Source organism: Azolla caroliniana, unplaced genomic scaffold (genome assembly GCF_043228905.1).
Source record: "Azolla caroliniana isolate FFs.n. ecotype wild unplaced genomic scaffold, voAzoCaro1.0.p SCAF_1, whole genome shotgun sequence".
Lineage (NCBI taxonomy): Eukaryota > Viridiplantae > Streptophyta > Polypodiopsida > Salviniales > Salviniaceae > Azolla > Azolla caroliniana.
Window position 1 is genome coordinate 27,827,006 of NW_028230436.1, and position 15,366 is coordinate 27,842,371.

Genomic DNA, 15,366 nt, shown 5'->3' on the forward strand with positions numbered 1-15,366 from the left:
CCTGCCCCTGCCCCTGCCCCTGTTCTTTTCTTCTGTTTTGTCATCAAAACATGGCATATGTATGTATGTATGTATGTATGTATATTATTGACTCAACATGGACCCCATCAGAATTGGCCTCTCACATCGCCTCATTCCCCAAGGTCCTACATACATCCGGAGAGGTATAAGCATTGCATGTATTACAAAAACCAACTACAAATACAACTATTAGCACAACCCATTATATAGATCGATCAATCAATAGATAGATAGGTCGATCGATTGATAGATAGATCGATAGATTGTCTCCTCACATACCTCCTGAAATAATGCCCATTCCTAAGTCGATTGAGCTTGGATGATTTTCTACTGGGTTGAAATCTCAATATAGATGGAACCTTTATTCTAATACAATGAAAGGCCTATGATCAATGTGTTTCCCTCAATGGACATGGAAGCTCCTAAGTATGAGGAGGTGAAGGAGAGTGTGAAAAACACCTATACAACACTGAATGCATGGCTTATATAGTTAGGTTTTCCCTCAAGATTAACGATATATAAATTGGATCAAGACACTATACAATGAGAGAATAAAAATAAGCTCATCAACTTTCACGTAATTATAGTTGGATGTGTATGGCTAAAAAATAAGGAATGTTGTTGAACATCAACTTAATGAATGGGTTGGGAAACACAAGAAGAGAGATGTGGGATGACTATGTTTTTTTTATCAAAAACAACTCACTTGATCACCTTATTTATATGCATGTCATAAAGGACGAGAGTTGGCATGAAAGAAAACCCGTGTACTATTGTTTTGTAGATTTTCAAGACAAAATTTGACACAAATCCAAATGTGAATTTATGGAAAGAATGGAAATAGTTTGAATACCAAATTGGTGAAAGTAATTGTACTCGTGAAGAGTTCATCCAAGAAGGATCGAGTGAAATTTGAGAAAAACCAAACATCGTGCATTCCATAATGTCACTTGCGATTATGAAGACAAGTTTGTAGTTTTAACATATTATTAACTATTACAAAAGCTTTTAGATTACATACGTACTTTATGTGAACATTGTAGCCTAGAAGTCAATGTTACTAAGACCAAAGCTACGGTGTTAAGCACTCCCAAAATTTAACATCACACGCGAGTAGTGTACAATGAAGAGGATATAATTAAAGCGGTTCACATTTACATAAATACCTATAGTTGAATTACCTCAGCTACACAATTGTAAGAAGTGTCCAACAATGAGAGCGGAATGAACACAAGCCAATATCATCAAATTGAGAGCATGGGTCGCTTGAACATTCCCCGAATATGGGAGCGAGACTGGACTAGTAGTATTTTGATGCACACATGTTGCAAACTTCACATCTAGTGATGGGTTTTGGGAGGTAGAAAAATAGCAAATTCATGCAATGAAATAGAGAAAATATAGAAGAAATATCTACATTGTCATGTAAGGACCAAGGGCACAATCATGTACTCCATAATGCTCCTGGAAATGTGAAGAAGAAGGCCAATATATTATTATGCCCTTCAAGGAGTGTAAAAGTACACATTGAAAGTCAAGATAACGAATAGAAATCATCATTTGAAGGTTGCACTGGATTTTGGATGCTTTCCACCACATCAAATCTAGAAAAGGAATTCCATTTCCTTTAGTTGTGGTAGATACATGCGGAAATTGTCAACAAAATGGTGGCGCGTTGAAGAACATGTTTATGTGCATGTACATACATGAAAACAAAGAGACACAAAGAGAAACAAACCCATTTTTTACTTAGACACATTAGAAGCCATCCATATGAAATAGAGAACAATCACCCAACATAGTTATGAGTTTGAGCACTTATCGTAGATGCATTCATAATCAATATCGAGAAAACTAATAATCACTAACGTAGCTGCATTCATAGTTATGTGTTGGTTAATATCCAAATGCATGCACCCAAAGAGAGTTAGAAGTGGCATCACATTAAAGGCAAAGGGCACATGTTGCATACCGAGTATTGGAATGAAAATACACGACAAATGATTTATGTTTTGGCCAATGTTCCACATGGACAAGACAATGTCAATTTGGAACGCTCCATGTACAGGGACATCACGAATGATTTTTCCGGATATTCACGAGAGGTTGTAGGAGCATGCAAGAGTCGAGTTCGTAGGAGCAAAAGGACGGAACCATCACAGGTGACTATGGGCGTGCACATTGGACTCGAGCAGATGACTGACAAAGCTCATTAAAGATGAAGCTTCCAAAGGTTCCATAAAGAAACTAAGGTTCTTCATTTTGCCTTCTACCCATTTTTTGTCCTGCCATTTTTTTACAAACAAAAAACACTCTGAAGTCCCAAGTTCTTATCAAAACATTCTCCTACAAAACATCCAACATACCCAAAAAAAAAACAGAGTGTTCGATAACGTAACGACTCAATCCTCCATTTCTTTAGCCCTCGAGGAGTGAGAGAACTTCTCTAAAATATCACCATCATCCAATACCCGTGGAGAATCAATGTAGGTCCTCTGATTTCTTTGGTAAGAGAAAACTCATACATTGTTTTGATTATCACTAAAACATGATAATTCTGGAGGATCTTTTCTGGGCATTTTCATCACTTTTTTCTCTGTTTCGTTTTGGAAACAAATATGATATTCTTTTTCAGCATAAAAAATCCAAAATCTAATTCATTTCATGGTTATCACAGCATATGAAGATGTGCAAGAAAGAGAAAAGAAAGGAATATGTATTTGTTTGAGATGATTCCACAACAAGGACGTGTATGTTTACATCCTACAACTTTGTGCTTGTTGAAATCTTGTATAAACCAAAAGTCGTTGATCCATGGAAGATTGATGAATGATCATATCATAAGAAATGGTCAGATTTTCGATGTTTCCATAGCCACATCACTTATTGATATGTATGCAAAATGTGGTAGCACAGATGAAGCTCAGAGAATGTTTGATGCGTTGTCCATAAAGAATGTGGTCACTTGGAACGTGTTGATTTCGGGATGCATTCTTGGAGGGCAAAATGCACGTGCTTTGCTTCTGTTTGAGAGAATGAAGAAACAAAAAGTGGTTATATATCCTGTGAAAGTTACATACTTGTATATTCTAAAGGCATGCGGTGGTCTAATTGCTGTTCAAAAGGGTAATTTGATCTATCGCGATATCATAAGTAGTGGGTTTGATGTAGATTTGATGGTTGGAAATAGTGTCATTGACTTCTATGCCAAATGTGGTCTTTTGCAGGAAGCAAGGAAAGTGTTTACAAGGCTGCTGATCAGAGATGTAGTGTCGTGGAATTCATTGATTTCCGGATTTGTTCAATTCGGCGATGCTTCTACTGCAGTCAAATTATTCAAGGAAATGCAACAAGAAGGTTATTTTCCGGATATAGTTTCCTTTTCATGTGCTTTTCGAGCTTGTAGAAGTATGGAAACTTTGGACCTTGGTATGTCAATGCATAATCAACTCGTGGAGGTCGGTTTAAATATCGATGAAATTGTCGGGGGTACCCTTGTTGATATGTATGCAAAATGTGGGAGCCTTGAAGAAGCTCGCCATATATTTGATGGATTGCGACACCGAAATAGTATTGTGTGGGGTACAATGATATCAGGATATGCAATACATGGACAATATATGGTTGGAATCAAGCTTCTCAATCAGATGGAAAATGAGGGTATATTTCCAGATACTGCAACATTTCCATTCATTCTTCAATGTTGTGTGGGCATAAGAGATCTCAGTCAAGGTAGGGTTGTGCATGATATAGTTCTTAAAAGACAATGGGAGGTTGAAAACACTATAACTAATGCTCTCATTGATATGTATGCTAAATGTGGTAGCCTAGAAGAGGCACACAAAGTGTTTGATCACATGTTAAATCAAGACATGATTTCATGGAATACATTGATTGCTGGATATGTTCAGCATGAGGATGGGTTTAAGGCATTAGACCTCTATGAGAGAATGCGAGAAAAAGGATTCATCTCAGACAAGGTAACATTCTTAGCAGGGTTGAAAGCATGTGTTGATACTGGAGCTTTACTACTAGGAAAGATTCTTCATGATGAGGTCTATCGATGTGGTTTTGAAAGTGACGTAGTTCTCAGTAGTACCCTTGTTAATATGTATGCACAGTGGGGGAACTTAGGGGATGCATGTTCAGTTTTTAACACTTTATCTCAGTATGACGTGGTATCATGCGGTTCAATGATAACAGGATATATTCAACATGAACAATGGCTTTCAGCATGTAAAGTATATGAGTTAATGCATCAAAAAAATATTAAGCCCGACAACATCTCTTTTGCATGCATTTTAAAGGCATGTAGCGGGTTGGAATCTGTACATGTTGGGGAGCATATTCATGATGATGTAGTAAGAAGTGGTCTCGATAAAGATATGTTGATTGGAAATGCCCTGATTGATATGTATGCAAAATGGGGAAGGTTGCAGGATGCTCGTTATTCCTTCGACAAGTTGTTGAGTAGAAGTCTTGCATCATGGAATGCAATGATGACAGGCTATGCACAATTTGATGATTCTTCTCAAACTCTTCTACTTTTCCAACGCTTGCAATACGAAGGACTGCACCCTGACCAGGTTTCCTTTGTGTGCGCACTAAAAGCTTGTAGTAATGCTGGATCTATAGAGCATGGAAGACAGATCCATGACCAAGTGATTAGACGTTCTTTAGAATGTGATTTAGTTATTAGCAACTCAACTATTGATATGTACGCAAAGTGTGGAAATCTTGAAGAGGCAAATAAAATATTCGATGGGTTAAGACATAGGGATGTGGTGTCATGGAGTGCACTCATTTCGGGCTATGCACAAGATGGAAGCTTTGAGAAGGTTGAGCATTTTCTAATGAAGATGAAGAAAACTGGATTGAAACCTGTAAGTAAGACTTTTACGAGTGTCCTTGGTGCATGTAGTCACACTGGCAAGGTGAAGGCAAGTCACATGTATTTCAAATCAATGAGGGAAGAATTCAAAATTATCCCGAGCATTGAGCATTATAATTGCATGATTGATGTCCTTGGTCGCGCTGGACATTTTGATGATGCATGCAAGTTTCTCCAGAGTTTTCCCATATTTCCCAATGTTAAGACCTGGATGTCTTTGCTAACATCATGTAGAACTTTTGGGAGAATATCCTTTGGGAAACATTGTTTCAGTGAACTCATGAAACAAGATCCCAACAATGCATCGGCTTTTTTGATCATGTCGAAGATATATGCTGACGCAAACATGTGGGATGAAGTGTATAAGCTTGAAGATGCGAGAAGAGAGAAAAGTGGATGGAAAAAGCCGGGAAAGGCGTGCCTTGAGATTGCAGCTGGAGTCCATGAGTTCATCACCAAGGAAAGGGGTTATCACCAGCCTGAAGTTGCATATTTTAGGCGCTAAAGACTTTCTATAAGAGTAATCAAGGAAAAAGGTCATGTGCCACAATCAGACACGGTATTGGAACAAGAAGTTCTAGATTTGTGTAGAACTTCTTAATTATTTTGACAGCATGAAATATTGTGTTTTAAAGCTCTGGAGCATGCAAAAAATGCATTCCACAGAGTATGCGATTGCTTTTCCGACGACTTTGGAGAATTGAAGATAATTTTGTGTATAATATCGAAAGGTCTCTATTTTAAGGGTTGTTCTGCAAAGCCGTCACATGAAGATGTGGCACTTGAGGAAGACCTCAAATAGCAATGGAGATATATCAGGTTGAAGATAACACACTAAATGCACCAGCAAAAGAAGATGGAAAATCAAACTGCCTTCAACTAAGGTTTCGGCACTTGAAATGATCATAACTAATTGTTATGTCTTTTGATTGAGTTGTTTTTTCTTTACAAACCATTTTTTGTTTATAAACCATTGAATATTCTCTAGGTCAATCAAGATCTTCAATGCCACACAAACATCCATCAGCACCATTGCGTAATAGTATATGTGATTTCGACATGGTAAGATGTTTATTGTTAAATTCTTACCATCACTTACATTCCCCTTTATCTATTGTGGTGATTACCCTTTTTAATCTACTCTACGAGGAATCCCAAGTACCCTTGGAATTAATTATAAGAAAATGTGAAGCTGCCATATATCCATTGCAATTAAATCACCAGCCATGTTGTTGATTTCATTCATATTCTTTTACATCACGTTTTATATTCTTAGAAACTTTCTTACTCTTATTGTTGGCACAATTGTTTATCAAAACATCTATTAACTTTCTCATGGTGTACTCGATTTCTAGAATATATTACCAAACTACCCTACTCAATAGAGTAGGATTGGTAAGTTTTATTCAATATATATCAATGTGCTGCATTGCACAATCTACAAATGAAACATGTCATAAATTCGGGCTTAAAAGCCACAATCAAGCGTGGTTCCATCTGTAAGGTGGAGGGTACAGCCGGTTGCATCGGGCATGCAACTCGAAAGGATACAACAATTGTTGTATGCCGGTAGCTTTACTTCTGATCCCCCTGTAGATGTGCAAGTCGAGTACTCTGTGGGATAGAATACAGCTGGACAAATAGCTCCCCCACAAGCTGTGAAAACAACATAATCATCAACATCATAGTAAGTCAGGATCATTCTCCATATCATGGATTGATTGGTCGAATAATATAATCTCACAAACAACCAACATAATTCACACATAAAGAAAGAATTGGGATTGAAAATGCAAAGGTGGAATAGATTAGATTAGGGAGAAGTTTGAATGGATTGTCAATTAAATGATATATTCATGACACACATGATCACGACACATGATCAAGTTGTCCATAGATTGATACACACTAGTTTTAGGGTTTTTTGGCATATAAAATATGTTAATAGATATATCATATGCTATACACTAGTTTTAGGGATTTTTAGGGATATAAAATATGTTCATAGATATGATATACTCTAGTTTTAGGGATTTTTAGGCATATAAAATCTGTCAATAGATATTGGGATGAACTACAAAAAGATAATATGATTGAACAAATCAAATGAACAGATTTCATATGACTTATGACTCACCTTGAGAGTTGGCGCTAGTTGAGAAGGTAGCCACTAGCATAGTGACCACAATCAAGAAAGCAATGAATGTTTTAGTAGTCATCTTGGGTATGCGTGTACTATATGCTATGGATACCTATATTGATATAATCGAGTGATTAGCAAATATATATATATATATAGGTGATTTAAGTGGATTATAACACAATGATCAACACTTGTCTCATTTGTTTGTAATTTATAGTGCCCACTTCTCCTAGGGGGTAACACCCAACCCAGCCTACTAATTTGACTAGGCTTCACGGAGCCTACAAAATTTGACTAGGTTTGGGCCAATGAATATTCTGAATTATTCTTAAAAGGAGAGCCCTCATTTGATATCTGTGTGTACACATTGACATTATAGTACATTATGTGTCCAATGTAGTTATATCAAGATTAAATTCCTATCCATTGTGTTAGAAGACTTATTTGGATAAGCTAAGTGTACATAACCAATTTATCTTGTCATAATATACATTCAACACCATTGGCGTTTTTGAACGATACTCTTAAGCACATGTCAAAGTTGGCGTACCGATACTTTTAATTCTAGGGAGCATGCAAGCTCTTTTACGTCACATTTTATTGCCAAGTCAATGCTTGGAATTTCAATGTACACACAAGTATGACACCTCATTTGAGATAATCAAGTACAAACTTTTGAACTTTTGTTTCAATCATTTGCTTAATATCAACTATCAATTTATTATGGCAACATGTGAGATAAGAAGTACATATACGACACGTCAAAATTTTGCATAGAATGGGCCTATACACATGTTAGAAACAATGCTTGCCAACATTAAAATTTGATGTGCAACCTATGATTTCATGGGACTTGGATATCCATTGACTTTTTAAATATTGTTTTAGTCGGTAAGACATTTTTATAGATCCACAAAACTATATGTATGTTTTTTTATAGCTTCTTGTAATATAAACAAATGTAACCTTTACTCAAAAAACCCACATAACATTGTAGAAAGATGATGTATGCAATGTGGATTAAAAGACTAACTACATAGACCCACATCATACAAGAGAAAGATGATAATTCTACTCATACGTTACGTCGTATTCATTTTGTTGGAGACTTAGGCCGTCAATGCGGAATTTGAACAACACCATGTGATGACAATCACCAAGTTGATGATAGAGATTAGCAAGGAAACTTAATAAAGATCAAGATCAAACAGAAAAAATGTGTGTGAGAGAGAGATAGAGAGGCATACAATGTAATTGTCTTATTCCAAATATTACAATACAAGAATAACACTATCTAAACCCTAATTCTTAAACCACATAACCGCTTAAATGGTTTGAGCAATTTGGCGAGGCTCGAACCGAGCCGAGCCGAGCCGAGCTCAAATCGTTTCGGTAGGCTCAAGCCTAAACTGAGCCGCTAAACTACTAAACGGTTTAGGCTTGAGCCGAGTCGTTGCTGATCCCTACTTGGACGATAAATGGATTATGGAAAGGAGACCAATATCTCGATTAACTTGGGATCGTGAAGAATTGTATTGGAAGGTGTGGATTAAAGATCAGATAAAATATGTGGCTTTTTTCCAATATTTTGTGAAGATTGGTAGGAAAACATTAGGGGCTACTAGATCATAGAAAGAATTGACCGCAAATGTTTTCTGGAGATGGAATGGACTTTCTCCACAACATCTCAAGCAATTTTGGAAATGTTTGTGGAACATAAAAATGAGTAGAAAATTGTTTGTTTCCGTTAGTTGTTGGTTCATAGAGCTATACCAATTAATGGTTGGCGAAAAGGGAATGCAGACAATATGTGCTTGTACGGATCTAGAAGAGACGGTTAAGCATTGTTTGTGAAGTTGTTTTCGTTGGTTGTTGGTTCATAGAGTTATACTAGTTAATGGTTGACGAAAGGGGAATGCAGACAATATGTGCCCTTCTTGTACGGATCTAGAAGAGACTGTTAAGCATTGTTTGTGAAGTTGTGACCTTGCAATGGAAATATGGAAAATAATCATAAAGTTTTAATACCAATATTATATCCTCAAGCAGTGTATACATGGGGGGCGGTATTATGGGGGGTGGTACAAGATAAACCAACGGTATATGAACAAGAGGATGTTGCAAATGTTATTGCTATGATACATGGCTTGATGCAAAAAACATTGATACCTTTGAATTCACAAATAGAGTTTGATAAACCTGAAATATGGCAATTAATAAGTAGTGTCATAATTTGGTATATTTGGGAAGCTTGACATTGAAGGTGTTCCAAAATGTGGCTAAAAGACCTGCCTAGATAAATTATGGGATTTGGACATAGATTGTGCATAATCTTAGAGGTTCGTTGAATAATGTAAAAAAGGTAATACGTGATAGGCAGAGCTCAAATGATAGGAGTTTCATGCCATATGGGACAAAGGCATATTTTATAAGGTGGAGTGGTTCTACTCTACACCAAAGTTTCTTTTTTCCCAGAAAAATTTGCTTACCATTAGTATGTGAATCGCATATACAAATCAAGGCTCAAGCTATGTACACTCTAAGTATCTATAGATACTCTACTATTTACAGGTCACTTTCATATATATTTGACTATCGTGTGACACCTTAGATAAAAAAAGGTGGGGCAATTGTTGTCCACATAACAACAAATGACTATCGAACAAAACCTGATATTTTTCAACAAGAATCAAGACACAACTAGCAAGCTTTTAAATGCAACTAGACATTGATATGACCAATATGGATGATTTGATGGCCAGGGGTTAGAGCTAGTGAGGCGGTTGGAAGCACCATTTCGGATGTCTTGACATGAAGTCCACCAATGGTGTGGTTTCCCAAAGTGAGATAAATTGTGCTCGTGCCAACTCTTGAGACTTTGAATCTCCTTGTAGGTTTTCAAATTGTGCACACAAGGATACTGCTAGATCAATCCATATAGTTGTGATGACATCTGCAATTGTCTACGTTAAAGTATTTATTTAAGTCGGCGATTAGAATTAGAAAAAGGGCTCATTACCAATAGGTACATCTTTTTATGTATAGCCTTAGTGTGTTTCTTATATCAACGTAGTATCCATTTTTTGGGAAAACAAAAATTCTTCTATTCTTTATATTCATCAGAGCTTCAAAGCATTTGCTCTACATAACCTCTTCAATTTTTTAAAGAGTTTCTTTTGATCTAAATCACCTTAGAAAACCCTCTATCGTATGCAACTAATGAGATGGTAAAAAAACAAGAACCATACTCCACATTCTCATTATCCATGGAAAAGCATGTTCCTATTTATTTCGGATATGCCGGTCTTTCCAATATTTATGCATGTGTTTCATTTTGAAAACAATTTCTCATCCTCAATATAAAAGATTGTTTTTCTCTTTTTGTTTTTCTTCTTGATTAATCAACGTACATGAATTGTTTGTAAATGGAATTTTCAACATAACACTTCTAACCACGCTCTTATGATATATCCAATTTGTCAAAATCATGATACTAGAGCCGTGTTCCTTGTATCGTAAACAATTCAATGCAACGAACAACCATTTGAACAAAGCCACATAAACATCACAAATTTCAATATATCATACAATAATCAAATCTCGTATACAACTTAATATAGTTGGATCATATGAGCATTTGCCATGGTATACATTTCATGTACATATTGAACCAAATGTAGGTGATGATGACGTGAAAGGCCTTCAATATCAACCAAAGTCATGAATCCATTATTAGTACCATTTTATTTATTTATTACAAAAAAAACACTACTTCTCATTAGTTAGCAAAAAAATACAACAAAGTTCAAACATTAAGATCCACAAGGACTAACCTTTAAAGAGGGATCGATATATACAACAACATTAAAAACAACAACAAATTCAACAAAACTCACACAATCCTTCCCCCCTCATATACAACAAAATTAACCCACCTACGCTTTTACAACAAAGTTAATCGAGTACCACAACTATGGTAACTGACTTGTACCACAACTATACATATTTATATCTATCCACCATTGGGATCCATTGGTGGAAACAATCACCCCGGTGCTTTGTAGTTCCATTTAGGCCCTGTCGAAGATTTGACCATTATAGGAGAACCACCCCATTTCAACATAAGCTTTAACCTTGCCATTAGCAATGGGCATGGTTCGGTTCGATTTCAAGGCAAAGAAACCAAACCGAACCAAATTTGAACCGTTTAGATAAACAAAAACCAAACCAAATCGTTTATGAACTCTCAAGTATTTAAACCAAACCATTTAAGAAAAAGTAAACCAAACCATTTAAACCGAATCTATTTAGGGAAAAGTTGAACCAAACCGAACCATTTAATAAAAAAATTTAAACCTAACCATTTAAGTCAAACTAATTAAACATCTAAATAAACAAAAATTAAATTTATTAAATCAGTAAAAGACATTAATTAAACAATTAAATTAATAAACTATTAAGGTAAAAAAAAGGTTAACCAAAAACCTATAAACCAAATCATTTAAACCTATAAACCTGAGTTTTAGAACCGAAACTGAACCGTTTATAAAAAATCCAAACCACTAAAAAATTTGGAACCAATAAACCGTTAAACCATGGCTTAACGGTTCGGTTCGAGCCGAAACCGTGCCCATTGCTACTTGTCATTTCTACTTTGTTTGAATCCCCCTGAATCAAGTCATACCTATTATGAAAGATTCAATATGAAGTTCACATATAAGTTATGCATACAAGGAATTCCATGTGAGAAGTTTCAAAATTTGATTTAGATGTTCTCCAATGCTTGAAAACTTTGGATGTGCCTCGTGAAATTTGCTTTTCAACAAGTTAGGAGCTCCAACTTCCAAGCACATTAACAAAACAAAAAGTACACTTTATAATGATGAAACCAATCTAATTACTTACGTTGCAGATGACAGGTTTTATTTTCAAATATGAAATAAAAGTTTAATGTAGTTAATTATTGAGGATGATAGAAGTTGTCACGGATACACCGTGTCCGTGACAGAAGTGATCAAAGAATAAAATGTTTGATGCATATTACATATATTTTTGATGTGTTTTATTTTTTTCCAAAAAAGATACTACTTTAGTATTAGAAAACACCATAAGGCTAAACATACAAGATATACAACCCGATCCCCTATGTTTTTCTAACTTCTAAGTTCTAATCATCGGCTTAAATAAATACTTTGGTGTTGAGTAAAACCACTCCACCGTATAAAAAAGTATTCTATAAAAAGTCCCAAATGGCATGAAACTCCAAACACTTAAGCTCCACTCGATGCGTATTACCTTTTATACTATCCAACAACCCTCTGAGATTATGCACAATCTCTATCCACATCCCGAATTTATTTGGGCAGGTCTTTCAGTCACATTTTGAAATACCTTCAAACATTGAGCCTTCCAAATATACCAAATTGTAATACTACTTACCAATTGCCATATTTGAGGTTTATCAATTTGTATTTGTGGATTCAGAGGGATCAAATTTTTTTCCATTAAACCATGTCTCATCATAATAGCATCAACAACCTCCTCATGTTCATATACCATAGGTTTATCATGTACCACCGCCCATAATATTGCACCCCATGTATACACTGATCTAGGATATACTAGAGTTAATAATTTTATGATTCATTTCCATATGTCCAAAGCAAAACCATAACTCCCCAAATAATGTTTAGCAGTCTCTATTACATCTGTACAAAAAGGGCACATCTTGTCTACATTTCCTTTTTGCCACCCATTAACTGGTATAACATTATGAACCAACAACCATCGAAAACAAGCAATTTTCCTACTCATCTTATACCCCATAGCCATTTCCAAAATTGTTTGAGATGTTGTGGAGAAAGTCCATTTTGTCTCCAAACAACATTTGCAGTTGGTTCTTTCCATGATCTAGCACCTAATATTTTCCTACCAATCTTCACAAAATATTGAAAGAAAGGCATGTATTTGATGTGATCTTGCACCCACACCTTCCAATATAGTTCTCTAGGATCCGAAGTTAATCTAGATATTTGTCTCATTTCCATAATCCAAATCGTCCAAAAATAATTCACCTTTTGAGGATCCGGGTCTAAGACCCAATTTGATCCATCATTTGCAATCACCCTCACTTCTTTATGCAAACAAAACCTAAACAAATCATTTTCCTTTGGTGTAAAGATTAACCTACCACCATCTTGTACATCAAAACTCATACACTCTTGTTCCCTAATATAGGCTTTAACTCCAATTAAAACATCCAATGGAGTAAATAAACCCATCCACTTCTGTGTAGCAGATCCAATTTGCATCTGAATATTAAAAAGGGCATTTTGTATTATAGAATACATTATCTTCTCACCCCTTATATTACTAATTAGTATCAGTTGTTGATCTATAGGTTTAGACAGAAATGTTGTCCATGCACCTATAGACTGTGCTAGCCCATGATCTAATTTTGCCCATGCACATCTAGTACGCATTCCCAACATCTGTCCTCCTTGTTCAGTCAACCATGAATTCCAAATCAGGGATTGTCTATAGAATTCAGATTCTGTTTTTGGCAATGTCTTAACTAAATCAAGAGAAATATCTTTCCATGCATTAAGGACACATTGAGCAAATCTGTCTTCCCAGTTTGTGGCAATAGCCAATTTATTATGTTCCATAAAAGCCCATCTAAAACTAGGCCTCCAATCCCCACCAGTTTTGGGACAAAACTTTTGCAATTCATAAAACAACAATTGTTTCCAAGGTTCCAATCCTAACAACAATCCTCGAATCACCAATTTTGCAATCAAAGCTTTGGACTGTTGTAATGGATCTACAATCCCTAATCCTCCTTGATCCAATGGCTTAACAATTGTGGACCAAAATACCTTTCCCCTGGCATGGCTTAACAATTCGGATCAATCTTTGTAATTGTCCCATACATGATCTGGAAAAACTCCAACATGACATAATATACCAAAGACTAGACAACAAAACTTGATTAACGACCATCACTCTACCCGCAAATGATAGTTTAGCTTTACTCCAAAACAATAGTTTTTTCCTAATTTTCAATAGCAAAGAACTAACCTGAATTTCTAAAGAAATATTCAAACCTACTTGACATCCCAAATATCTAACTGAAGTGCCCTTAGGAATCCATCGGAAATCTGGATGAGGACTCCATTGCGGAGTTGTGGAATTGGACGAGACCAAAAGCCCCACTGATTTATTCCAGTTAATTGATGCACCTAACGCCATACAAAATGTTTGCACTGTTGTGTACATTTTCTGCAAATTATTATTCTAACAATCTAGATACAAACTTGTATCATCAGCAAATTCTACATCGACAACATTTGTCCCATCAAGGGGCATTGCTATTCCTTTCAATCCAACCTCTTTAACAGTAAAAAACAAACTCATCGCTTCAGCAAAAACAAAAATAAATATGGTGCAAGTGAACAACCTTGTCGTACACTTTGGGAAATTTGAAACTCATCATTGTTAACCCCTCCTGCCAAAACAGAACTGCACGTTGAATTGTACAAAGAAGAGACTCCTATCACCCATTTCTCCGTAAAACCCAGTCTTACAAGAGTACCCTGAAGGAAGTCCCAATCAACTCGATCATATGCCTTTTCAAAGTCAAGTAACAAAATCACTAAATTCTCTTTTTTCTTACGAGCCAAGGTAATGGCTTCCCCAAAAAAGAACAAATTATATAGTATAGTTCTTTCTTGAATAAAACTTATTTGGGTGATATGAATAAAATCATGTAAGAAAGGTTGCACTCTCAATGACAATTTTTTTGCGAAGATTTTATATATTGTATTTAGCAAAGTTTTTGGTCTCCATTTTCTAATATCATCTGATATACCTTCAACCTTACGTATTAAATAAATCAAGCCAACTGCCATACTACGAGGCATGTACCCAATGTCAAAAATAGTTTGATAAGCTTTTGTTAAGTCTTCCCCAATATATTCCCAATATTTGAGGAAACAATGTGGAGTAATTCCATCCTCCCATGGACAAGACATAAAACTTAAAGCTCTAAGTGCATTATGTATTTCCATAATGTCAAAGGGCTTTAGTAATGCAACCTTCATTTCATTTGTGACTTTAGGCTTAATTTTGTCCCACACACATTTCCTACTTGTGTGAATAGATTCGGTAGCAACTCCAACGAACAACAATTTAGTATAGTAAGTAGTAGCAATTTGTACAATTCCTGACTCATCTTCTGTTAAGGAGCCATCTTCTCTCCTTAGTTGTTTAATCCCTACTGCCGACCATTTCGGTGCAACTTGGGAAAAAA

At 35.7% G+C, this 15,366-nt stretch overlaps 1 pseudogene across 1 annotated transcript; it reads left to right on the plus strand.

Annotated features, from left to right (window-relative positions):
• Positions 1 to 2,378: 2,378 nt before the first annotated feature.
• On the plus strand, positions 2,379 to 6,155 carry LOC147869408 (pentatricopeptide repeat-containing protein At3g09040, mitochondrial-like; annotated as a pseudogene). Its single transcript, XR_015530669.1, has 2 exons — positions 2,379 to 2,528; positions 2,699 to 6,155. The product of XR_015530669.1 is annotated as a pentatricopeptide repeat-containing protein At3g09040, mitochondrial-like (transcript).
• Positions 6,156 to 15,366: the final 9,211 nt, after the last annotated feature.